This window comes from Spermophilus citellus (assembly GCF_964194105.1).
Source record: "Spermophilus citellus genome assembly, chromosome: 4".
NCBI lineage: Eukaryota > Metazoa > Chordata > Mammalia > Rodentia > Sciuridae > Spermophilus > Spermophilus citellus.
This window is the reverse complement of record NC_138185.1, coordinates 219,670,034-219,695,171: the sequence shown is the minus strand read 5'-3', so window position 1 is coordinate 219,695,171 and position 25,138 is coordinate 219,670,034.

Below are 25,138 nucleotides of genomic sequence, written 5' to 3'. Positions count from 1 at the left end.
TGCGCAGGTACCCTCCTAAGTGCCCGGCAAAGGCGTCTTACCTAATCCCGCACACACTGAGCATGAAGGGTCTTGACCTGCAGTATCGGTCTCCACCATGTCCCCAGGTCGGGGTCTCTGTCCCCTCCCCATCCAGACCCAGGAGCAAGAACCTCCCCCACACGCAGCAGCTCCTACTTGGGTGGGGCTCATCTCTTCCTCTGGTTACGTCAACGTTCCATCCCTGCCCTGGAGCAGATCGGGAAAGCAAGTGGCCTCTGGAAGGAGATAGACCTGCGTTTGAATCCCAGCTCTCCCTGCCCCGCAGCTGGCCAGGGATGTTTGTATTTATGTCCCCAAGTCTCAGTTTCCTGGGGCTCCAAGTTAGCTTGCTGCTGCCTGAGTAACAGAGGCAGGACCACTAACGAGCTGAGGAGTGGAGAGCCCTCCAGTAAGTCCTGCTCCCAGAGACAGACCACGACCACAGCCTTCCTGCGACTCTGTCCAGAAAAACTAGTGGGGAAGACCATGACGTGTTACTGTCATTGGAACTGATTTAGTGACCATCTCATTTCTTTCCATGGGTCATCAAAAATCTGCTTGAAAACTCCTTCCAGAGTTTGGCCAGGCACTCAGGTGTAGGTGTTGGAATTCTTCTTTCAGGAAGTCAGACGTTTGCTCACCTTTGCTCAGTCTTCCCGGGCATGTTCTCCATGGGACTTCTGATGCGCTCAGTGTCGGTCACAGCTGTCATTGGCATTTGATGAGAGGAAGATGAGAGGCCAGACCAGAGCATTTAAAACCATTTATAGTCAAGGCTTGATGCCAAGATAATCCTCAGGTGGTAGACGGTGGGCAAGAGCCTTGTTACCCAAAGCATGATTCAAGATTGGGCCTCCTCAGCATCCACTCATGCACCTTATTAGAACTGCACACTTTTCCTGGGCCCATCCTTTCTCTCCCAGGCCCTGCCTGAGGCCTACCACTTGAGAATCTGTGTTTTAAAAGATCCCCAAGTAATTTGGATGCATGGAGCCTGAGCAGAAGTTTTCAGCCTTTAGAATCAGGCAGGGAGTTTTTAAAAATTCCCCATGCCTGGTCCCTGTCCCTAGAGCATGTGACTCACTTGTTAGGAGCAGTGCATGTATAGCGATTCTTTTGTGCAGCAGGGTACAGACACCCCCACCCCCAACCAGAACCCTCCCATTCAGACAGGCTTGGCCCCCCTGGGAGGAGGACGCTGGTCCTACAGTGTCACGTGGCTCAAGCTGTGAAGAGAGAAGCATACGGGAACTAAGGGCCTGGATTGGCTGGATAAATATATTCTCATAAACAAGCGTAAGTTTCTACAGTCTCATTAAAGTACCGTCACATGCTGTGTTTATAACGATAGAGTTGCCAAAAAAATGGGCGTCAGTAAAACAAATCGTATTGTCACAATGGTTATTATTATTGTAACAAAACTTTAACATTTCTTACCCCTCTGCCAATGCAATCACAATGCATAATGCATTTGAGATCACTTCCAGCTGTCTCCTAGGCTATGAATGGGGACTTTTTCCTGCACACAGCATTCAGACGCCGTGTACATTTGCATGATAAGAAGCCATCCTCCCATTCATGAGTGGAGGCTGGTACCTAGGGATGGCCTTGTGGTGGCCACCAAAGACGGCCTTACACCTGGAAGGAGCCCTCTTCCTGACCTGATAGGGCCACACTGTTGGGTGGTAAGTAAGGGATGAGCTAAAGCAGAAACGATCTCAAGTCTGAGGACCTCATTTCACATCCTTTGCCACCCAGGTCCTGGCAAACTTGGTAAGCTGAGTCCTTACCTGCAGTGGATATGGACACTTGTCCTGACTACCTGAAGTGACTTTTATGAGATTCCAATATAATTGGGCTTAAAGCTTTAAAGTTTATAACAGCAGAAAATTCTACTGACATAAGGGTATCACAGTGGAATACACTAAACACTGCATTAGTAGTGAGGACAGTGACCACGCAGTATTTCCACCACAGAGACAAGAAGGATCCCTCTACCCTCAAAGCCCTTGCATTGTCCAGTTTTCTTTGAAAAGAGTAGAAGAGGGGAGGAAGGGAGGACTGAGTGGATGGATGGGCAGATAAATGGATGCATAGATGGGTAAGGGGTTGAATAGATGGGAGAGATGAGGAGGTGGATGGTTGGGATGGGTAAATGTATGGACAGATGGATGAATGGGAAGACCAACAAAAGGATGAATGAATAGGCGGAGGGATGTTGGATGGTGGACAAATGGATCTACGTATGTATGTACGATGGATGGATGTATTGGAGGGTGGATGGGTGGGTGGATGGATGGATGGATGGGTGGATGGAAGGATGGATGGATGTAGAGGTGGGTGGATAGGTGAAAGGATGGATGAGTGGGTGGATAAGTGGGTGGACCCAAAGGAATCTTGAGATGCAGCCCATCTCCCAATTTCACTACTTGGCCACTTACGGCTCTAAGGCAATCACTGGCCTGTCCGAGGTGCCTCAGTGGTGGAGTTACAGGTTGAACCTATTTTGACTCTACCTGCTCTACTGCCTAGTCATCAGGAGTGGCCTGAACTCCTGGAGGGCACTGTCCACATTGTGGCAGATTCATCTGCACAATGGAGAGCGTCACAGGAATGGGGCTGCAGAGCCTGGGAAGAGGAGCCGTGGAGGGCTTCTTACCAGCATTCCCATCACTCTTCTTCATGCCGGATGCCAACCCGCACAATGCCTTTCCAGGGTAAGCTCCAGTAGGAGCTAAGAATTACCATTTTTAAAATTAAAGCCAAAGCCCCTGATCCCTTCCTATCAGGATGACTAATTGGGCCTTTAATAAGAAAAATCCACTAAAGTAGAAAATCCGGCACCCCTTAAGATCTTCATTTTAATTTGCCAAACTTTTGCTCTAAGACCTTGGGCTCTTCTTTGAGCGTGGAGGCCCTGTGATCTGGTTTCCATGGACTGTGGCCATAATGCAATGCCTGTCTCCAGTTGGGATTGCTTTCAGGTGTAGCTGGAACATGGAGTTGCGTGCCAAGAAGCCAGTACTCAGAATCCTCCCGAATTTTTATCATTTCTCCTTAACCCTTTCCTGATCTGTACCTAAGTGGATAGCAGCTTCTGGGGTGACTTTCCTCTTTGACACCTTCTGAGACCCTCCCTCTTCTGTTTCACAAAAGCAACAGCTCTCTTTTTCACAGTCTTTCTTTGTTTTACAGGAAATATGTTGAATTTACTTAAATTAGCTCACCACAAGAATGGGAACACCTGTAGCAAAGAGGATTGGGAACAAACCCAGGGACTCTGGGTAGGGCATCAGACCCCCTGGTGGGAAATGGACTAGCAGGCGCCAGGGAACAGCCCTGGCCAGCAGGGGTCAACTGCCCTGGGTAGGCACTGGGGTGTTTCCCTGAGAACTGAGAACAGAAGTTGATCCACAGATTGAATGTAGTAGAGAATGGTTAAGAGTGCACCCCTATAATTTTGGGGGGTGCCAGAGAAAAAGCACTGGCTACATTCCTTTTTAATCCCACTAGCAAGCTGCTGGCATAGAGAGCAGGAGACAGGAAGAGAGCTTCTTGGACCCAGCCTCAGTCTGTATTACTATCGGTTGTATGACCTTGAGCAAGCCAAGGTCAAAATGGAGATGTAGGTGACCTTGCCAAGCGGCTGCTGGGAAGTGAGTGGGATGGTACCAAGGAGAAGCTGAGTGACGGTAGGTGGTCCCCAAATTGGGGGTGACGTGGATGCTTTCATCCTGGGGGCTCTGACACCCACCTTCCTTAAGTGAGCTGAAATAGAGGCCGTGGCTTCCTCCCTCCTGAGCTAGGATTTCTCTGAGCGCCCTTTTCAAATTAGCATTGGCAAACTCCTCCAAATCCTCAAAATACTATCACTTACCACTTACCCTGTTTACTCTTGCAAATTGTTTTCCTTTAAATTTGAAATAAAATAAAATAAAAAGCACACAGGCATGTCTCCTGTTAGGACCTGCTACTGTATACAAATGTAAGGTCAAACTCCAGCACCCTCTCTGGTTTCAAGCAACACACTCCTATTTTAATTGCAAATCCATAAGCCTCTTTTGTGAATTGCATTTGGTTTTTAAAAGAAGAGGAGTGCATAAGTCACAAGATCATTTACAGAAGCCACATCGCATAGACATTTTCTAATGCACATAACTGGATAATATGGTAATCGAACCAAATCAGTGGCAAAACGTTGAAATCTTAAATAAGATCTAAATCACAATTGTTCTAAGGTTCCTACTTGGTAGAATTTCTTAGCCTAAGTCACAGTGAAATGTACCCCCTTTGTTTTTCATTTTGGCAGAGGCAGAGAGTGACTTGCCAGTTAATCTTTTACGAGATGTTCAGCTGTAGCAAGTTGTAATAAGATATGCATAATATGTACTTAATAAAAAGTAACACTTCTGCTATAAACAGCTTCATTGAGATACAGAAACATATTATAAACCATAAAATGCATATAAGAAATGGAACAAAACAGAAGTTACCTTTATTGTCAGTTTCTATTTCTGAAATGGTCTAAAATTGAAGACAATGATTACTCATAGAAAAAAAAAAACTTCATCAAATGCAGTGTCAACATCGTTGGTGGGATTTTCCGACTCGAGGGTGGATTTGTGGTCCTGGAGAGGTGCCTAGACATTGTAATTCACAAGAATTATAATTAACAAGGAAAAATTACTCATTTATTTACATTCCCATTTGAACACAAGATAAATTATTTGCTAAAAGCCCCTTAATGATCCCAAAGTACATAATTATCTAGTATATCCGTCCTCCTTTCAGAGGATAGAAACTATAGCAAAATGATTTTTTCCAAAAAAAAAATCATTCCCTTACAACTCCTGCTAGACATTTCTTTTATGGTTTTTAAAAGTTATATTGGTTTTTAAAATATCAAAATATTTTATGCAAAATATTTCATTTTTAAAAAATTCACTCTCGCTCTTGGGAGAGTGTATGTGCAATTGTTAAAGATGTACTGCAGATTGCAATAAATTCTGAAATTAACACTGAATATATTTTCATATTATGTTTACATATGGGTAGGGTTTTTTTAGACTCCCTATCTTTTTTAGATTTATGAGATTCTCTACAATAAGATTTTGTGTGAGTATATTTAAATTTCATATGTGTATATATTTATACACACAGAGAGCACGATTACACACTTGCTTTAATTTCTCCCAGTCTTAAAAGCTCATAAAATATTTGAGCTGCTTCAGAACCAGAATAGAAATGCCTCAAACTGTTGTTTAAAATTACATCCAACCTTCACCCGCCCGTGCTAATGAATGGGCAGCTCGGCTGCGGGAGTATCCATCAACTAATCAATGCGCAGCGGCTCCCTGCTTAACCTGGTCCTCTGCCCACCCCCTCCCCCTCCTCTGACCTTAACCAGGGCTGCTTAGGAAAGGACTCATTGGTCCCCTTCCTCGTTCATTTCCTGTCATCCAACTATGAAACCTCCAGTTGGGAATCAAAACATCAAAGGAAGAGTAGAATGAGTGATCTGTAAACCGTGGCAGAAGGCGAGGGGTCAGTGGATTTAACGGTTTCTGTGGCTTCATTCATTCATTCAGCAAATATTTATTGAGAACCTAGTATGTGCGATGCATTGGCTAGTGCTGGGGCTACACCTGTGAGCAAGTTAATCTGTTTTCTCCCCTTTTATGAAAGGCTCAGTTTAGGAGAGGAGGGGGCAACAAAATACCCAACTGCAGATTCAACAACAGCCCGGAGAGCAATGTAAAGAAAAACACAATCCCAGTGGCACGGGAGGCTGAGGCAGGAGGATTGCAAGTTCAAAGCCAGCCTTAGCATCGGAGTGAGGCCCTAAGCGATCTAGCAACACCCTTCTCAAGATTTAAAATAATAACATAAAAAAATGGGCTGGGGATGTGCTCAGTGGTTGAACACCCCTGGGTTCAATCCCTGGTACAAAAAGAAAAGAGAAAGAAAAGAAAAGAAAAACCACACAAGATGTAATTAAGCCAATCCCTGAGGGTCCTACCTGGTCCTCACTGGGACTTGGAGTGGACAGGGTATGTCACCCTCAGGGGGTGCATGAGGGCAGAGAGGTGCAGGGGAGAGACACAGCCAGCCTGGAGGTCCTGGGAAGAGAGGCTGGTGGGAGGCCAAGGAAAACCAGTGTGGCTGGAGCCCAGCTGGGGGGCTGTGCTAGGGGACGTTGGGAGGATGTAAAAGGACGCCCTGATGTCAGCTGAGTGAGGACTTGGTGCTGGTTAACCCTGAAGGGCCAAGAGGGGTGGATGGTAACTGTGTGAACAGAGAGCACCCATGTCTAGAAGCTGGCCTGGCCTGCTGCGTGGAGACCACGTCAGAGGAGTCAAGGGTAACATCGGGGTGTTCGGCACCTAGGCCACTGGAACATTCCAGGACTGGAGTGAGACGGAGCCCGGTGGGAAGAACCCTTGCCCAAGTGTGGACTGGCTACACAGCTGACAGTCCAGGGCGTGTCCAAAATCAGGGGCAGGCCTCGTCCTTCGTGTCTGTCAAGGGTTGAGTTGCCTTGAGGCCCTAACCCAGCACTTCAGAGTGCAACTGCATTTGGAGACAGTCCCCCCTCCTTATCCATAGCAGATCCATCAGAAGACCCTCCCACCCCCGTGGCTGCCTGAAATCATAGGTAGTATGGGACCCTGACTGTACTGTTTTACCCTGGACATACATACCTGCAGTCAAGTTTAATTTATAAATTAGGCACTGTAAAATATTAAAAAGAACTAGTAATAAAAATCAATCATAACAACATATTGTAATAAAGTTGCCACTATTAAGTAAAATGAGGGTTACATAAACACTGCAATATTTCAGCAGTCAACGTGATAACCAAGAGGGCTTCTGAGTGACTACCAGGTGGGTAGCATATACATCATGGATACACTGGATACTCCAACTGTTAATACAAGAGGGCTTCTGAGTGACTGCCAAGTGGATAGTATAACAGTGTGAATATGCTGGACAAAGCAATGATTCACATCCCAGGCAGGATGGAGCAAGACAGCATGAGATTTCATCACCCTACTCAGAGGAGTATGCAGTTTAAAACTTATGGATTATTTATTTGGGGTACTTTCCATTTAATATTTCCAGACTACAGCTGATGACAGGTAAATGGAACTGCAGAAAGTGAAACCACAGGTAAGAGGGCTGTGATAGGTAGTTTAAAAAGGTGATCAGGTTAAACTGAGTCCCATAGGTTGGGCCCTACTTCAATCTGACTGATATCCCTGTAACAAGAGAGACACAAAAAGACCCCAGGGGCACATGAGCACAACCATGTGCAAAGCCATTTGCAAGCTAAGGGGAGAGACCCCAGAGCAAGGCTCCTTGCTGACACTTGGATCTTAGACTTCCTGCCTCGGGAACTGTGAGCACACAGGCTTCTCCTGACTGAGCCACACAGTCTGGCAGCCCAAGCAGACAGACTGTTGCAGCATCCAAAGAGAACCCTGGCCACGTGGGATTCAGACCGCAAGATGATTGGCGACCACGTGGGTGACACGTGGAGTAATGAGGGCCCGCTCCACAAGGGGGCGGTGTTCCAAGAGCAAATAGCTGGGAGCTCCTGTGTGACCCTGAAAAAGGCTACAAAAGTGTCCTAGTTAGCGAATGGGGGCTTTCCCAGCATGTCCTAAATAAAACACTCACTCTGAGCATCCCCAGGGAAGGCCCGACATGGCTCCAACCTTGAGGAGAAACCAAAGGTGGTGCAGAGGCCTTCTCCCCTGGAGATCCCACAGGCGCCCACCCCAGTAAAGAAACAGGGCGGTACCAACTGCGGGTAGAGGTGGCGGAAGTGGCGGGGAAATCGTGGGTGTGGAGACGTGGATTAGGATCAGAAAGCAGTCTGTGCTTGTGTGATCCCATGCTATCCGTCCCTCCGTGTTGCTGGACCATTCCAAAGAAGTAGCCCCCATGTGTACCCTGCACGGGGGCTTGTCCTTGAACGAAGATCAGTACTCAGCATGGGCTCTTTTTTTTTTAAAGATAAAATTTACATGCAATAAAATGAACAAGCCTTTAAAATTTTTTGAAAGGCCCTCTTGAAGTTCAATTACCACACAATAACTGATCATATTTAAATATACACTTTGATAAGTTTCAATTTGTCATGACAATAAACTTACTCATCAACCCCAAACTTCCTTGCGGCCTCTGGTAGCTCTTTCTCTCCACCCTCCCCAGATAACCATGAAGCTTCTATTTTCCACTACAGTTTTTGTTTTCTAGAATTTTATATAAATGGAAATGTATATTATAAATTCTGGTTTTATCTGGTATCTTTTTATTCAGCATAGTTATCTGAAAATTCAAAAAAAATGTTTGCATTTGCAAATGATGTTGTACTTCAAGTTTAATACACTAATATTTCAAATTTGAATATCACATTTAAATTAAATTACATTTGAAATTTCAAGTCATTTTGAAAACATTAAGTTACATTTGAAATTTCAAGTCAGTTTGAAAATATGTTTATGTTGTCAACACCATGACATTATTATTATTTTCCCTAAATATTCAGTTATATTTTAAATAGATTTAAATATTAAGAGAAATGCATATTAGCCTATATAAATGTGTGAGCCACAACAACTCCTATGGTCTTTGTTCCTTCCGGTGGATACAGTCTTCTGCCTCTTCCTGCCTCTTCCTCCTTCCTCTTTGGGGATTCCAATCACCCGTGGAACCCACTGCTTAAAGTTGTCCCACGCTTCACAGGTGCTCTGTTAATGCACTTTAATCATTTTTTTCTTTGTGTTTCATTCTGGATACTTTTTATTGCAATGTCTTCAAGTTCACTAATCTTTTTATGCAGTGTGGACGTGGAATCCCACCTAATAACACCATCCAGTGTATTTTTTATTTTACACATGATATTTGATCCTTCATCTTTTTATATTTCCATGTTCCCATGGAACTCTCTGGCCGTATGGAATGTTCCAATGATTCTTTTCATGTCATCTCTGCTAGTTCTACTATCTGTGCTCCTTCTCGGTCTCTTCATTGATCCATCTTTCTCCCTATTCAAGTACCTCTTTCCTGCCTGGTTGCGTGCCTGGTAATCTTTGGATGACCTGCACTGTGATTTTTTTTTTTTTCTGTTTTGATGCTCCTTTATTTTTGTATTTGTATAAATATGCTTGAGCTTTGGGGTGGGATGAGGTTGAGATGACCCTTGAAGGCCTGTGTTTAGGATGTCTAGTGTAGGCTGAGAATGGCCCTCAGCTCTGTTCTCCACTACTAACCCCACTCCTTCGTACAGTCCCCCTGGTGCCCTGAGTGAGGAGCTGTCCCACATGGCTAGTGGAAAGAGGTGGCATTCCCAGGCCTGGGTGAGCGCCACACACTGGTGCTTCTACCCCATGGGCCATTCTTTTCCTGACTACAGGCTCACATGCTGATGATTAAGTTAAATACTGGAGGCAGCTGTGGATTACCTTTGCAGATTGGCTGTGGTGTGTCCCTCTCCTCTCCAGCACTCTGCTGTGGAAATCATAGTCAGCTGGGCCTCCCCAGACCCTCAACTTTGTCTCAAACCAAGGTATTTGCCAAGGTTGGCCTGGGCTCCCCGGCCCTGCTGGGAGGAGAGTCTCCCCAGGTGCTAAACCCAGACAGTAACAGGGCCTGACGAAATCTTCACCTAGGAACTCCACACTCTCACGAAGCTACAGTTCCTCACCACCTCCCCAGAGAGCTCGTTTTTGCCTTTCCAACTAGAATCTGCTCAAAACCCCAGAGGGGTCACTGTTCTGATTTTTTTCATCCTAGACCGGTCTTACCTATCCTAGAACATCATAAGAAAGAACCATACATTATGCACTCAGCAAAGTAGGTTTCCTTTTTTAGATTCTTCCATGTTTTTGTTTTGGTAGCTCATTTTCTTTTATTATTATTACTGTGTATTACTTTATAGGATGAATCTAGGTCTGTCTGCTCATTCATTTTCCTACTGATGGATACCTGGAATGTGTCCAGTCAGGGGCTATTCTGAATAAAGCACTGTGAACGATTCTTGTACAGGCCTTTTTGTGGGTCTATGTTTTCATTTCTCTGGAGCAAACACCTAACAGTAAAGTGGTTGGGTCATAAAGAAGGTATTTATTTAGTTTTAGAGGAAGCAGACCTTTTTTCCTGAAATGCTCATGTCATTTTATACTCCTACCAAAACTGTCAGGGAGTTTTAGTTGTTCTTCATCACCGATAACATTTGGGAGTTACCGATCTTTTCCATGGAACCATTCCAGCCAGGGCACCATGGAGCCTCATGGTGGCTTTAATTGCATTACCTAATGACCCAGGCAGAGCCATTTTTCCTGGGCCTCTTGACCATTCACACAGCATCCGTTCTGAAGTGTCTGCTCAAATCTTTTGTTCATACTGTGGTCACTTTTAATTGTTGAAGTTTCTGGAAAATACTGAAATGGAAAACAGTTGGGGCCTTAGCAATGATGTGCACATTTGCACGAGTTTTGCTCAGTAATCGCCTGGATCCACAGCAACACAGTGAAGAATAGGTACCCCTGTATTTGCAAGTCCATGTTGTTCTACAGATGGCCACGGTGCACATTTTCTGAACACTTTATTCTGGACATTTCCAAACTCACAAAAAGTAGAAGTAATGGTACCCTGAATCCCAGCGCACCCCTCCCAGCTGCAGCCATCACCAACGTTTCGGTGATCTTGTTCCATGTGCTCTCCCCCACCTTCATTTCTGCTGAAATATTTTAAAACAGATCTCAGACATCATATGACTTTACCCGTGGATGTGCCCCCATTGACAAGCAGAAGTGAAGGTATTCATTCAGCATCTTTATTTGGTTGTAAGTATAGGACCAAGAGCTCTTAATGGAACAAGGTTCAGATCCAACCTTTGCTTGGATTAGAATATGAACCATGTCATTTAAAACAAGCGTCCAAGCTTAATTTAAAACACCAGGCCCATGTCTTAGAAATTCTGTCCCATAAAACCAACTACTGCCCTTGGTCTCTCCAAACAGGAAAGAACTTAATAAACATACATATTCTTTAAAAAAAAAACAACTTACTAAAGCTTTTAAAACTTGCTGTGTGAAGGATGACAGCCTGTGTCTTCCTTATACTTCCAAGGACAATTGGGAGTTTGGAGTTGTATAGGTTCAGACTTTAGGAGGATAAGAACATCCAACATTCCTATGAGTATCATGCAAAAACCACACCTCTAAGACATGCCCAAGAAAGATCTGACCAAACGAAATGTGTCCTTCTGGTAGGGCAGAAGGCCTCACCCTGCGAACACTGGTCCTGTCGTCCTTTGTCCTGGGCCGTGCTCTGCACTGCAGAGTGCTCGTCAGCGCCCTGGCTTCTACCTACTAACACTTCCCAGATTCCCGGCGGTGACAACCGAGTGTCTCCAGATTTTGCTAAATGTCTCCAGATGAAGAGGGCGCTAAAATCACCCCTGGATAGGAACCCCCGGTGCACAGTGTGACTCTCTGTGCAGCCAATCAGTCACTTGGATGAACACCACTCTCTAGAAGCCCCAGTCTCCTTGACTGAGAAATAGGACTCACAATAAGGAAGAGGGCCCAGTGTGTGTGAGCATACCGTAAAACGTGCAAACGCTGAAAGATCAGGACATGGCTATGGTGCAGGTCCAGCTTTGCCTTGGGCAGGGCAGGAGAGACACATGGAGAAGTAGTGAGAAGTCCTGCACCTGGGCAGCCTTAGGAGGAAGAGATGAAATCATGAGATGAGTGTGGGCCAGCAACTTCAGGGACTCCCTGTCTCCCAGCAACCATGCAGGATGGTCAATAACCAGCGACATGAAGGAACCTGGCCTGGCACCAAGTTCCCGGTGGATACTCACCACACTGATGAGGAGGACAGGAAGAAAGCCCTTGGTGAGGTGGCCCAGATGGCCCAAGACCTTGCAAAGGAAGGCAAGTTAGGGCCATTAGTGTGAGTCCCCTGGACAGGAGAGGGGACAGGGCATCCAGCAGCATGAATGTCGAAGCCAAATAAATGTGCATTTAGAGCCCATGCCTGCAACTTACTGCCTGAGTGACTTTGAACAAGTCACTAAACCTCTCTGAGCCTCAATACCGTCATCTGTTAAACAGATAATTATTCCTGTTTGTAGAATTACCATAAATATCATAGTATAAATATGCATTATCTAGCATAGTGCTTAGAATATAAGCATTCCAAAATATTTTCTAATAGTATACTATAAAATAACTATCATTTCAAATCAACTATCTAAGTACTGAAATGATGGGGATGCCTAGTGATTGGTAAGTGCTTAACGTTGACTGGCAATCAATGTGGACAAGGAGAGAGAGAAGCCAGTACCCTATCTGTCCTGAAGGAGAGAAACCCGTTAGGAATTGCCAGGGTCTCAGTGAGCGGCAGTGCAACCTGGGGCAGGAGGATGTGGCTGGACCAGGAAGCAGGGGCAGGTTTTCAGACTCTGGGAACAATAGGAATTCAAAGTGGCCAACACACAGCCTCACTTGGGTACAGGTTTTAACTCAAAGCTGTGGCCGGCCAAGAAGGCCCAAGTAATCAATGAAGTGCCCTCTCTCACTGGGCACCCCCGGGTCTATCTTGTGTGGCCTGCCATTCCATCTGGCCCCTTTATGGCGTCCCCTGCAAGCCCGGCTTGGGATTCACATGCATTAGTCTCAGGCTGGCCTCTTGGAACCTGCGGTTATTAGTAAATTACCGAGGAAACTCCTCAGCTGAAGTGGCAGCCACCTCGACAGGCCACACGTACTGTGCAATCAGCCATTCAAGTGCCTTATTATAAAGTGTATCAAGGACACCTACACAGACGCATGGGGGAGAGGCTGACGACTCTGCAGAGAGGGGGACTTTTATGAGGGTGACTTTTCATAGAATGTGGGGGATAGGAACAGACCCATGAATAATGAAGCATCTATCCATCAACAAATCGGGCACCACCTTTAGCATCTTAACCCCCATTCTCTGAACCCTTGGTTCACCGAAGAGCCATTTAGAGCGCCAGGCCTGGTGGTAGTTATCCAAACAAAAGTACCGAGGTATTTCAGCGGGAAAGAATTGTGGAAATAAGCTATTAAAGCCCTTAGGGAAAGTAATCTGGTGATGATTTTTTCCTGTGTTTAAAAATAGACATACTCCTTGATCCAGCAATCCCACCCCTGGAAGTCCATTTGAAAGCCACGAGAAAAGAAATCTACAAGAATGTATGTGCAGACATATGTTTGTGCATAGCCGTTTGTTGATGCGACCCCCACACCCTGTCGTGTGGATAGTGAAATAGACGGATGTACAGGGTACATCCTGAATGGGGGTTATTAGGTAACTGTTTTTAAAAATGAATTGGAGTTACTTGAGTTAGCAAATCACCAGAAGAATGGCCCATTGCAAAGGGTAGTTCATAATGGTCCCGACTCTGCAAGAGAAAAAAGCAAAAATAGAAGAAAAGAAAGTGGGAACAAAAGAAGGAAGGGAAGGAGAAGAAGGAGAGGGACAGGAGTCCACGGCTCTGCCCTCTTCTCTCACTGACAGTGCCCAGGTTCTGTCAGCCCAGAGACCCCTGGGGACAAGGGCACCGTCCTGCATACTTCAAGCAGAGCCCATGTATGACAGCAAGTTGTTGTACAGATGGCAGAAGGAGCCAAGAAGGGAAGGAAGCAGAGGTTAGCAAACATGGAGGCTAGCCCCTCCCCAGGACCCCAGAGACACAGGGAGGGGCTCGTGCTGTTGGCCCAGGGATGAAGCCCGCGCTGGGAGTCAGAACCACGGAGGAAAGCAGGAAGCTGTGAATATATCTGAGGTTTGTTATGTCTCAGGTGACTCAGACAAGAGCGAGGACGATGATGATAATAATAATAACATTAACAGTATAATTGTTAAATGCGCATATAGCTTCTCATTTATCAAACTCCTGCTCTATGTCAAACACCCCGTTAGGGTTTTACAGCCTCATTTAATTGAATCATCATAATAATAGACTAAGGTTAGAATGGTTTCTTCATTTTACAGATAATGAATCTAGGATTTCAGAGGTAAAATGACTTGTCTAAGATCACACACCTACACTTAAAAGAACTGGAAGCAAATTCTACCCATGACTACATCCTCTAGCATGCATGCCCCCAGATTAGACCCAGACTCTAACAGTCTAGTTCAGAGTCAGCGAGTCTGGGTCTGATCTGGGCACTTGGTGAAGGGTTTTAAAACAGTGTTCTAAATACTGCTTGGATGCTGTGGATGCGAGAGAGAGAGAGAGAGAGAGAGAGAGAGAGAGAGAGATTATAACAGTAGAGGAGACACAACTTCAGAGGTGAGGCCCCCAAGAGGTACTCAACCTCTGCCTTATGCACTGAACTACCTGCTTTTTGAGCCCTGAGTTGCTACGCGAGAAGTATGGCTATTTTGAGACTGCCATGTTGTGAGGAAGCCCAAGCTACATTGAGAGGCTATTGATGAGGTGCCCAGGCTGACAATCCCAGCCACACACAGGCTTCCAGTTGTCCCAGTCTGACACCAGATGCTAGCTTATGAGCTTTCAGTTATGGGTCTAATTAGGTGGTAAAATTTATTTGTGCATTTGCTATGCAAGGTACCCTCTGGAGGATTCTGCCTTTCAGCTATTTGACCCTTCCCAGCTGAAGCCCCAAGAATGCAGAATGGAGAGGTCTCTCCTCCATCAAGTTCTGCCCAAAGCGCAAACTCATGAACAAAACAAATGATTGGTGTGTTAGGCAACAATAGACAACCAGAAGTCTGGAATGATGGGCTTTCAGTGACTGATTTGAGTGAATGAGTGACAGATACAGATCTCTCTCCTGCTATCTATCATGACTGTATTTAAAAACACCTTGAAAAAGGCACAGCCCTGTTTAAATGCAAGGCTATCTTGAAGGAGCTGCTTGAGAGAAATGATCTTTATTGTAATTCATAACATTTTCAAGGCAGAAAGAGCTGGAAAGGAGCCACTGAACCATTGTGCGCTTAACCAATGGTGAATGTCCCTCGGAAACTCACTTCTCCTGTCTAATTTGAATTCCTGAGTCAAGTTGAACACCTGGAACTGAACCTTCTCTGTAGAATACAGGAGATGTTGGATTTCCCAGCCAAGTCAATCCCCTGTTGTAGACAGTAATTTGGTGTCTGGCAAAGAGAGGGCACCTTGTATAGCAAATGCACAAATAAATTCCGCCACCTAATTAGAATCATAACTGAAAGCTAATAAGCTAGCATCCTGCTTTGCAAGTACACGCTCTGTGTGTTGGATGGACACAGGTCAGTTTGGCAGGGCTTAAAATACCCACCAAGTTCCACAAGACTGAAACCAGGACAAGACCTCATGACACTCTGTGAACTCGCGGCTCCCAGACAGCGTCCAGGTTTCTTTAGCTTATTGCAGTCCGGAGAAGGCTGGCCCAGGCTCCTCTTCTAGTCGGTGTCAGGGCCAGCATTTGACTCACCTCCCTCTGTGTTCCACCCCTCCACCTGGAGCAGCACCTGTCCCCTTCCTGTTTGGGAGGTTGGCCTCTGCTTTCCCACTGCAGGGACGAGCTGACCCAGAAGGCTAGAGAGCTGTCCATCCTTGGCCAGCTCTGATCACCAGGTGGAGGCAGCCTTTGAAAAGATTCTGTAAAGGACTATCACCAAGTGACAGTGACTTCTGTGGGTACCACTGAGGTCTGGGGGAAAAACTGCCACCTAGTTGGCCCCTCCTATGAATTGTTCCTACTGAGCTTGACTGCCAGCAAGGGGTGGCCTTAGAGAAGTGACACCAGAGGAAGCCAGACGCAATTGGACGAGGAGTAAATGGAAAGCCAGAAGGTAGCCAACTCTTTCTAGAGATCTGATGAATGGGATGCCCATCCCACAGAGTCCTGGCAGGGCAGCGGGCACCATGATGCAGCCCTTGGCGGGTGCAGAGCCCATAAGCACAACCGGGAGAGAAGAGCAAGGCGGGTCTATTATTTGCAGCAAGTAGGGAGAGCACTGGGGTAACTTCCAAGGCCGTGTCTCCCTCGACAAGACATGCTCACCTAGGAAGATTCGTCACCACAGAGGCCGCACGTCTCTGAGTGTGTGCGGTTCTAGATCACCCTTCTCCAGGCTTTCAAGTGGCTCACGGGACTGGCCAGGGAGAGAACTGAGCATTCTAGGATCTCAATGAGCTGTCTGCTCCGGGGTTTGGAAAGGGGGCTCTGTGGCTTTGTCTGGCTTCAGCTGGCTCCTGTGGTTTTGTGTGGAAGGCCGTCTCTAAAACGAAGAACAACTCTAAAGACAACTGTCAACTGTCCCTTAGAGGAGTAGCAGCTGCCCCTAGAGATACCTGCCCAGCAGCCAGCAGCCCTGTAAACAGGGGTGACACACCTGGACAGCCAGCAGGCTGCTGGAGGTCGAGGACAGGCAGCAAGGGATCCCGAGGCACAGTTGGAATGGTGAGCCCCCTGAGTCGGGTGGAGGTGGGGGCTACGGCCAGGCCCCGTAGGTGCAGAAGCACGGGTTAAAGCTCTGGCCCCAGAGAGGCTCTCCAAGCCCAGGAAGGAGACTAGGAGAGTGTGACTAGTTCTCCAAGGGAAGAGAATCTCCCCAGGGGAGGTTGCCATCTTGTCTGAGGGCAGACAGAGAAAAAGGCAATGTTTAAATCCCTGTTTATGGGACTTGGACACTTCTGAAAATAAAATATGCCCTGAGAGGGGAAAAGGAAAAGAATGTCACAGAGTTCCCCATGTTTGACCAGCAATATCGCCTGTGAGCCGTTCTGTGAGAGCCTCAGTCGGGGAGCGGAGAGCATTAAGGAAATTGTTCCCGTGGGTCTCTCCTAAAGGCCGTGTCCTCTGACCTGTGACGCTGAACAGAGGACAGAGGGAGACTCTCTTCTCACAAGTCCCTCACACTTCCATATAGATCTTCCCCGCTCACGCACCCTGCTTGACATCCAGGAAGCACGTGGACTTCTCCAGGTGGAGCACAAGAGATTCAACACAGAACATGCCCCGTGACCTGTCACCTCTCCTCTGGATCACAGAGGCCTGAATCCCCAACAGCTACCTCAGAGCTATTGGCCAGGACTCTGTCAATCGGCACAAGGAGGATGCAGGGAGACGTGGGGTCCCTGGGGTAACCACAGTGGAAGGGAAAGAAGACTCCAGAGAGAAGAACCAGATGGTTCTGCATATCCAGGAAGCAGGAGCCATGCGACCCTGCAATTTGGGGGAATGCACTCCAGCCAGTTCTCGTCCCTGTCCCTGTCCTAGGTCACCAAGATCAAGCTTTAGAGTCCTCACATATTCACACATGGGACAGGCGCCCAGGGTCGGTCCGACATGAGCACCTACAACAGGTCAGTTCTCCAGATGGAAACAGGGGCGCTGAGCCCACAAGAGGGGGAAAGCAACTGAGAGCCACAGGGGACAGCTCAATGCCTTCGTAGCCCGCGTTTCAGGATGAACTTGGAGCCCACAGGTCAAAGGCTGCCCGTTTCCATGGAATCATATTACAGTATAGGAAGAGCCCAATGAGTTTACTTCAGGCACAATCAGGGATTTTATCCATCAATCCCTCCCACAAACGTTCAGAGAGAGCCCACCTCGTTCCTGGCATGACAACCTGAGTTCAGAGAAGGTAGGAGAAACACTCTCCAAAGGCTTCATGTTGAAGCAAGGAAGATCAGGAACCCTCCAGGACATGAACCCAGAGCCAGAGACCTTGGCTGAGACTATTGCCAAGGGGAGGGAGAGGGTTCAAACTGAAGTGCGACCACTGTCCCTGAGACACTGGGTCAGGATGGTCCAGGCCGCTCACCGCCCCAAGGGTAAGTACGTGAACCCTATTTCACTTCTGTTTTGAGCCTTCATGCATCTCTACCTTAATATTGCAAAATCTATATTTGGATGTTTAAAAAAAAACTAGGTTGGATGGGGAAAATAGGCAAGATATAAAATAGTTACTAATTTTAACACATTTTTTATAATGAAGACGCTGCTTTGAAAATCTTCTGTTTCCACATATGTGGATGATTTAACTTGACTTATTAACTTCAGCAGAACTGACGGATGTTTTTACCTCTGACAACTCCTAGGTTCTGAACAGGACACAGCTCAGCCCACAGCTGTTCTGCCACGACCTCGGAAGGAGCTGCCTGGAGTTGCTTTAGTCCTGAAATTCCAGAAGGTGTGCGAGGGTCCTTGATGCTCCCCGGAACTTCTCTTCGGGCTGGGTTGCCTGGCGACCCCACGCCTGCTCCCAGGGCTTTGCTTAAATGCTGCTGCGCCTCTGACAACAGAATGCAAAAGGAAAGCTGATCCTGGCGGCTCGGGTGGCATGTGGAGAATTTCTTCAAGTATCATAAATCCCTGTGAAACCGAGTGGGGTCTAACCATTGCCTGAGGGGCCGAAACCAAATTATATAGTGCTCTGTTGGCGAGAAAAAAAAATAATTGCAAAATGAACTTTTAACCATTTTTTAGATTTCTGTTCCAAAAAAAAAAAAAAAAAAAAAAAAAAAAAACTCCTTGGGAAAAGTAATCAAAAGAAATGATTCAATCTCCTGTGTCCTCACAGGTCCACCAAAAAATACCACAAGAAGGAGAAGAGCTGACAGCCAATCAAGGATGGCAAGGGTTTGATTGACGTCCACATCCTCTGCAGCTGAATCCTGCCCGCCTGTGATATTTTGCTGGGGCCTGTCAGAAATCCCTGACCCTCAAGAAATGTGCATAATTCCAAAGTCAAGGAATGTCCTTGCTAGCGTCTCTCCCTCCAGCGCTTCTGCTGCCCTTGGATAGGTACAAAGCAGCCCTTTGGAAATTTTCTGCTTAATGAGCAGGAAGGAGTCAAGCCTAGGAGCCGCCCAGTGGAACCTAGAAAGGCCGCAGTGGGCCTCCCCTCTGCAGAATCCTAGAACTCAGGGAGAGGAGGCATCCAGACAGGTGAGACCCCGGAGGTCCACTGTCCACATGTTCAGGTGGTGGCTCTGCTTAAACAACCCAGAACTGGAACCTTAGGGTGTGAGGGCAGGAACTCTATCTCCAGGGAGAGGCCACAGAGCTTCCCTCCAATATTTGAGAAAGAACAGACAAATGTATCAACAATATGAACAAGTAAACGAGAGACGATGAGGCCGCACCCTGCAGGCAGCATCAGAGACTGTGGAAACAGACTTCTCTGCAGCTTCTTCCTAACCCTGTGACCATCCATGTCCCAGTGGTTCCCATGTGGCTAGGAACTGAAGAGGGAGGAAAGGCATCACCATCAGAAATGGCAGGGGTCTCCCAGTGGTCCCAGGAGAGTCTGGAACCCAAAGGTCAAACACCACAACTCCAGAGAAGTTTGTAGGACCTCAAACTCAGCTGCTTCCTGGGGTTCGCAGCTTAGTTCTCTCTGCCTCCTTGAGATGATGATCTGGGAAAGCCCACGGAAAACACAGGGGCATGAGGGTTTGGGGCCACTGAAGGTAGGAAGGGCAGGAATGGGAAGTGTTGGGGGATACAGAGCAACGTTATTTTCAGTGAGTGAGGTCTGACATAGAGTGGGCATTGCTGGGTCTCACAGGCTTCCCAGGGCTCATGGTCGGCCTGCACCTAGCTAAAAGCACTGCGGAGGACCTGTGCCTTGTCTTAACAGGACAGACCACGGCCTGGCTCCAGACCTTTGCAGGCAAGAAATCAAGATGATAGGTAAAGTCTTCAATCAAAAATATATCAATGGATTCAACTTTTAAAAACTCACAGGCCAATTCCAAATTGGGACACCAAGGCGGTTTGTGGGTCCAAACTGAAACTCGGCTTGGACGGCTCTGGTGGAAACTCACGCTGCCTGAGCTTAGTGGTCCAACTGGAGCACAGGACGCAGCCTTCAGGGAGGGACGTTCAGGATCCATGTCAAGCAGCTTTTCCTACCACTAGACTGTCCACCTTGGAAGGCTTCCTGTCCCTGGGGGTACCCAAACTGAAGATGGACAGCCGATTGACTGGGAGCTCACAGGTGCACTTATAATTGAATACAATCTCCTCTAACCAGGCCAAACTTTATTGAGTTCTTACTATGTGTCAGATGCTATTCCAAGAGCATATAACAAATGACATTTTAATTCTATAATTAACCTTAGTGAACTCTATCACCATTTCCCAAAGAAATGACCTTTTTGCTCTATACAGAATATGGGCTGAGAATTAGCAAAAACCTTTTCAGACAACTGAAAGAGCAACTGTGTGCCTTCTCCCCAGAAAGGGAAGGCAGAAAAGAAGGCAGGGGCGGGGAGCTGAGCCAGAGGATGCTGGGCACTGGGGGTTTGATGGGCATCCTGTCATTACAGGACAGTGAAGGGATCACAGTAACCGTGGGCTGGCTCACATTTAGATCTTTCTGGCTGCAGGTGCAGTCCTATGACAGAGGCGCTATCATGCATCCAGAGGGCTGATACAGCAGGGACTTTTTCTTCTCTGCAGCAGAGCCTTGCCCATACACAATAATCAGAATTAACTGTTGCATGATACAGCAGCAAGTGGCCAACTCGACTCCTCTCATTCCCACTCTGAGATTGGCCCCCCTCCTCTTTTCCATTGAGCACCTGGGACTGCTCTCCCTGCTCCTTGCTTCCCCTCTGATGCCTGTGCTCCTCCCAGCAGCTGGAGACACCTGCTTCACTCTGCTCAAACTTCAGCTGGTCTCTCATCGCCAAGACCCCACAAGATCTCTGGCGTCCTGCCCCTCCCCAGGGTCCTGCAGTAATTCATTTATAAGTTGTCCTTGGTCTGAGAACCTGTACCCCTGGAGGATGGGGATATTTTTAGCCCCCTGGTGCTACACTTTGGCACGGTACTGGCCATAGTAGTGGATTGGTCTTTGTTGCTGTTATTACTATAATGACATATCTGAAGCAAGTTAACTTTATTTTTAAGAAGTTTATTTAACTCACAGTTTAGGAGGTTAAAAAGCCAAGAACAGGTGGCCTCATTAGTCTGGCCTCTGGTAAGGGCTGAATGGTAGATGACACCCTGGTAGCTGGCATTGTGGTGGGGGTGTGGGAGTGAAAGGTAACATGGCCAGGCAGACTGGAGCCCACAGCCCTTTCCAAGGGCACACCTCCAGCTGACCTGAGGACCTCTTGCAGAATCCACCTCTTAGAGGCTCCACCACCTCCCAACAGGGTCCCTGGGGACCAAGCCTCCAACACATGAATTCTTGGGGGACCAACTACATCCAAACCACAGCAGGAGTGTGTTGACTCCTCTTGGTCCCTTCTTCTTCTGTACGCCATTTAGAATCCTCAGTTTGCTATCTTAAGGAAAAAAATCCTCCTGACATAATTTCACAGAAATTCATTAAATCTACACGTCAGCTCGGAGAGTTACATCTTAACAGTACTGTCTTCCTTACTGCTATTGACTGAATGCTTTTGACCCCCCAAAATTCATATATTGTCATCTTAAGCCCCAAGATGACTGTATCAGGAGAAGAGGCCTTGGGAAGGTAATTATGCCATTTGGGCAGAGCCCTCATGAACGGGTTGGCGCCCTCATGGAAGAGGTCTCCGAGAGGTCTCTCCCCCTCCACTACCTCAAAAAGAAGGCACTTGCTATGAACCAGAAAGCGGACCTGCAACAGACCCCAAATCTGCCAGCACCTTGATCTTGGACTTCCCTACTTGCAGATCTGTAGAAAGTAAATTTCTATTGCTTCTAAATTACCCAGTTTGTGGTGGTGTGCTACAGCAGTTAGAACAATATATATCTGATAAAGTAATGTCTATTTCATTAAGGTTTCGTCATTTTCTCCATAAAGGATTGATTCATATTTTATCAATTTATAAAATTCCTTAAAATTTTTTAAATCTTATGCTACAAGTAGATTTTTGCTTACTTTTCCAAAGATCTCTTGCTGATTTGAGGAAATGCAACTGACTTTTATAGTCTATTTATATTTATCTATTTATGTTCTATTGATGTAGATTTCTCATTAATTCCCCTGATCTAGTTGTGTATTCTTTGGTGTTTTCTGTGCAGACAAGGAAGAAATCTTGAAACAGCAGCATGCTATTTCCTCAGGAGCAACCTTTAGAGTTCCACTGCCTTTCCTTGGGGTGACACTTTCAGTACATCCTTAATCAAGGTCGCTGCTTGGACATCATCAACTCTTTGATCCAGCCTTAAGGGATTGCTCTCCATCTTTACCAGTAACTGGGAATTTGCTGGAGGACTTTTTAGTCATTCTTTATCACATTAAGAAAGTTCCCTGTTGTAAAATTGGATCACAATATTTTAGATAATGTGGAGTTTTATTCAGCATCTTTTGAGATTGATTGGTTAATGCAGTAACTTCCAATGACTTTTCCCAGTGGAATTCTGACTTTCCAGGAGGGATCCAGCTGCTTGTGGTGTATTAAATGCTTTGTTATTTGAGTTCATTTTGCTAATATTTGGGGCAACATTTTTGCATCTACCTCCAAGAATGAGGTAATAATAATTACACAAAAATATGTAATTTTCCCCTTTCTTGCTATTCTTGCTCTGGTTTTGATAATAAGGTGAGGACAATTTTATAAAATGGGCTCCAAATTGTTCCTTAGGAGGGAATTATTGATTCCAGGAATACCTGGTGGAACTCCCTTCTCAAGTGATCAGCTTCCACTACTTTCTTTGTGAAAAGATTTGTAACCTCTGATTCAATTTCCTTAATGGTCTTAGAACCATTTCCTCTTAAGACGGTTATGATAAGTTATATTTTTCCTTGTATTTTATTCATGTAATTGAGGACTTCAAATTTATTGGCATACATGTTTAATTCATAATATCTTCATCAATTTAACCTCTGCACCGTCTTTTTATTTCTAAAATCATCTATTTGTTCCTTCTCTATTTTTCTTAATTAACTGTGATTTTTTTTCTATTTTATTAATGATCTCCAAGAATAATGGTCTTGTTGAGTCTCTCTTAGTGTATGCTTATCCACTATTTATTTAATTTATACTAGTACTTGTTTTCTTGGGTCTAGTCTGCTGGGGTTTTTTTTCCTATTTTCTTAAATTTATTTCCCATTCATGTTGACTCTTGCTAATCTTGAGTAGATTTCTATGTATATCATTCACTCTATTCTACATATTTGATGCCTATATGTATTTGTCATTGGTTCTAAGTTTTCATTTTCTTTTATTTAATTTTCTGTCCCATAAATTGTTCAGGAGAGTAATTTAAAAATTTCAAACATATGTTTGTTTCTGGAAAAATGCTTGTCCCCGGGTTCTTACAGAAGTGCAGTTCGCCAGCGAATGGCCTGCTCTAGGGAGCCCTTGAGGTCTGCTCAGGCTGCTGTGGGGAGCACTGTGGCTCCATCTGGGCTCCACGTCATTACCATGGTAGGTTCTAAAATTCCTGGGGCCACTCATACGCTGCTGGTGGGACTGCAGATTAGTGCAGCCAATATGAAAAGCAGTATGGAGATTCCTTGGAAATCTGAGAATGGAACCACCATTTGACCCAGCTATTCCTCTCCTCGGTCTATACCCAAAGGATTTAAAAACAGCATACTACAGGGACACAGCCACATCATGTTTATAGCAGCTCAATTCATAATAACTAAACTGTGGAGCCAACCTAGATGCCCTTCAGTGGATGAATGGATAAAAAAAAATGTGGCATATGTACACAGTGGAATATTATTCAGCAGTAAAAGAGAATAAAATCATGGCATTTACAGGTAAATGGATGGAGTTAGAGAAAATAATGCTAAGTGAAGTTAGCCAATCCCAAAAAAACAAATGGTGAATGTTTTCTCTGATATAAGGTGACTGACTCATAGTGGGGTAGGGAGAGGGAACATGGGAGGAATAGATGAACTCTAGATAGGGCAGAGGGGTGGGAAGGTAAAGGAGGGGGCAGGGAGTTAGCAATGATGGTGGAATGTGATGGACATCACTATCCAAAGTACATGTATGAAGACATGAATTGGTGTGAGCATACTTTATACACAGAGATACAAAAAATTGTGTTCTATATATGTAATAAGAATTGTGATGCATTCCACTTTCATGTATTTAAAAAATAAAAGCAATTAAAAAATAAATAAATAAAATAAAATTCCTGGTGCCTGGCTATGCCTTGTTCCAACCAAATCACAATGTCTATTTGTTATTCAAGACCCCAGCTGAATTCCATCATAAACTCAAAGTTGAGAATCATCGGTGGACTTCCAGAACTATTCCAGGTGTGCTTCAAAACCACGTGCATTTTTCAGTGTGGGGCTGAAATGGCACCAAGTTCTAATGATGCCCATAAGATCCCACTTTTCAGGCACCTCCTTCAACTGTTTTCCTCTTGAATCAATAACTGGGGGGCTGGAGGGCTTCTGTGGGTTTGCTAATCTCTTCTCGTAGTGCTATCAAGTTTTTCTTTGTGTTTTAAGCCTTGGTTACTATATGCATGCTATCTTTATAAAAATAGTGTGTCTGAAATTGTTGGATCACCCTCGGGGCTTCTCTTGCACTAAATAACCAAATTTTAACTCCATTTTGTCTACATCAACTCTCGCTTAGTAATGTTATTCTTTCTTTTTTTGTTTTCCCGTTCTTAGGTCAATTTTGAATACATGACTGTCTGATTCTTATCAAACCTCTGCTAAGTCTGAATGTCAGTTTAGTATCCATTTCTACATGTATACCAAAACTAATCTGCCTTTAAAAGAACATTCTAGAAATCAGACTCTTCTCTCATTTGAGCTGAATTAGTCCAGTCAAAATTACAATGTGATATTCAAGCTGAGCCTTCCACAACACATGGTCTCAATAAGCCAAGCTGCCGTGGACCAGGAAGACCTGGATAATGATTACTTCATGAAATCATACAAGCTCTGCTCTCCATCTCGAATTTGTAAAAGCCTTGAGATCCTTATCCAAGGGCAAAGCCACGAAACCTTTCAAAATAGCCGCATTTTGGTAAGCATTAAAAAACAGAATTAATGCAAAGAGAATCCTTGCTGATTAAAGGAGCAAGGCACACAGTACTGACTCTTGTGGTGGCCGCCTCTCTGTGTGGGGGTTCCAGGCTTTTTGGGGACCTGGTCCTCATTTGCCCATCTCCGTTGGCCTGCAGGAGGCTCT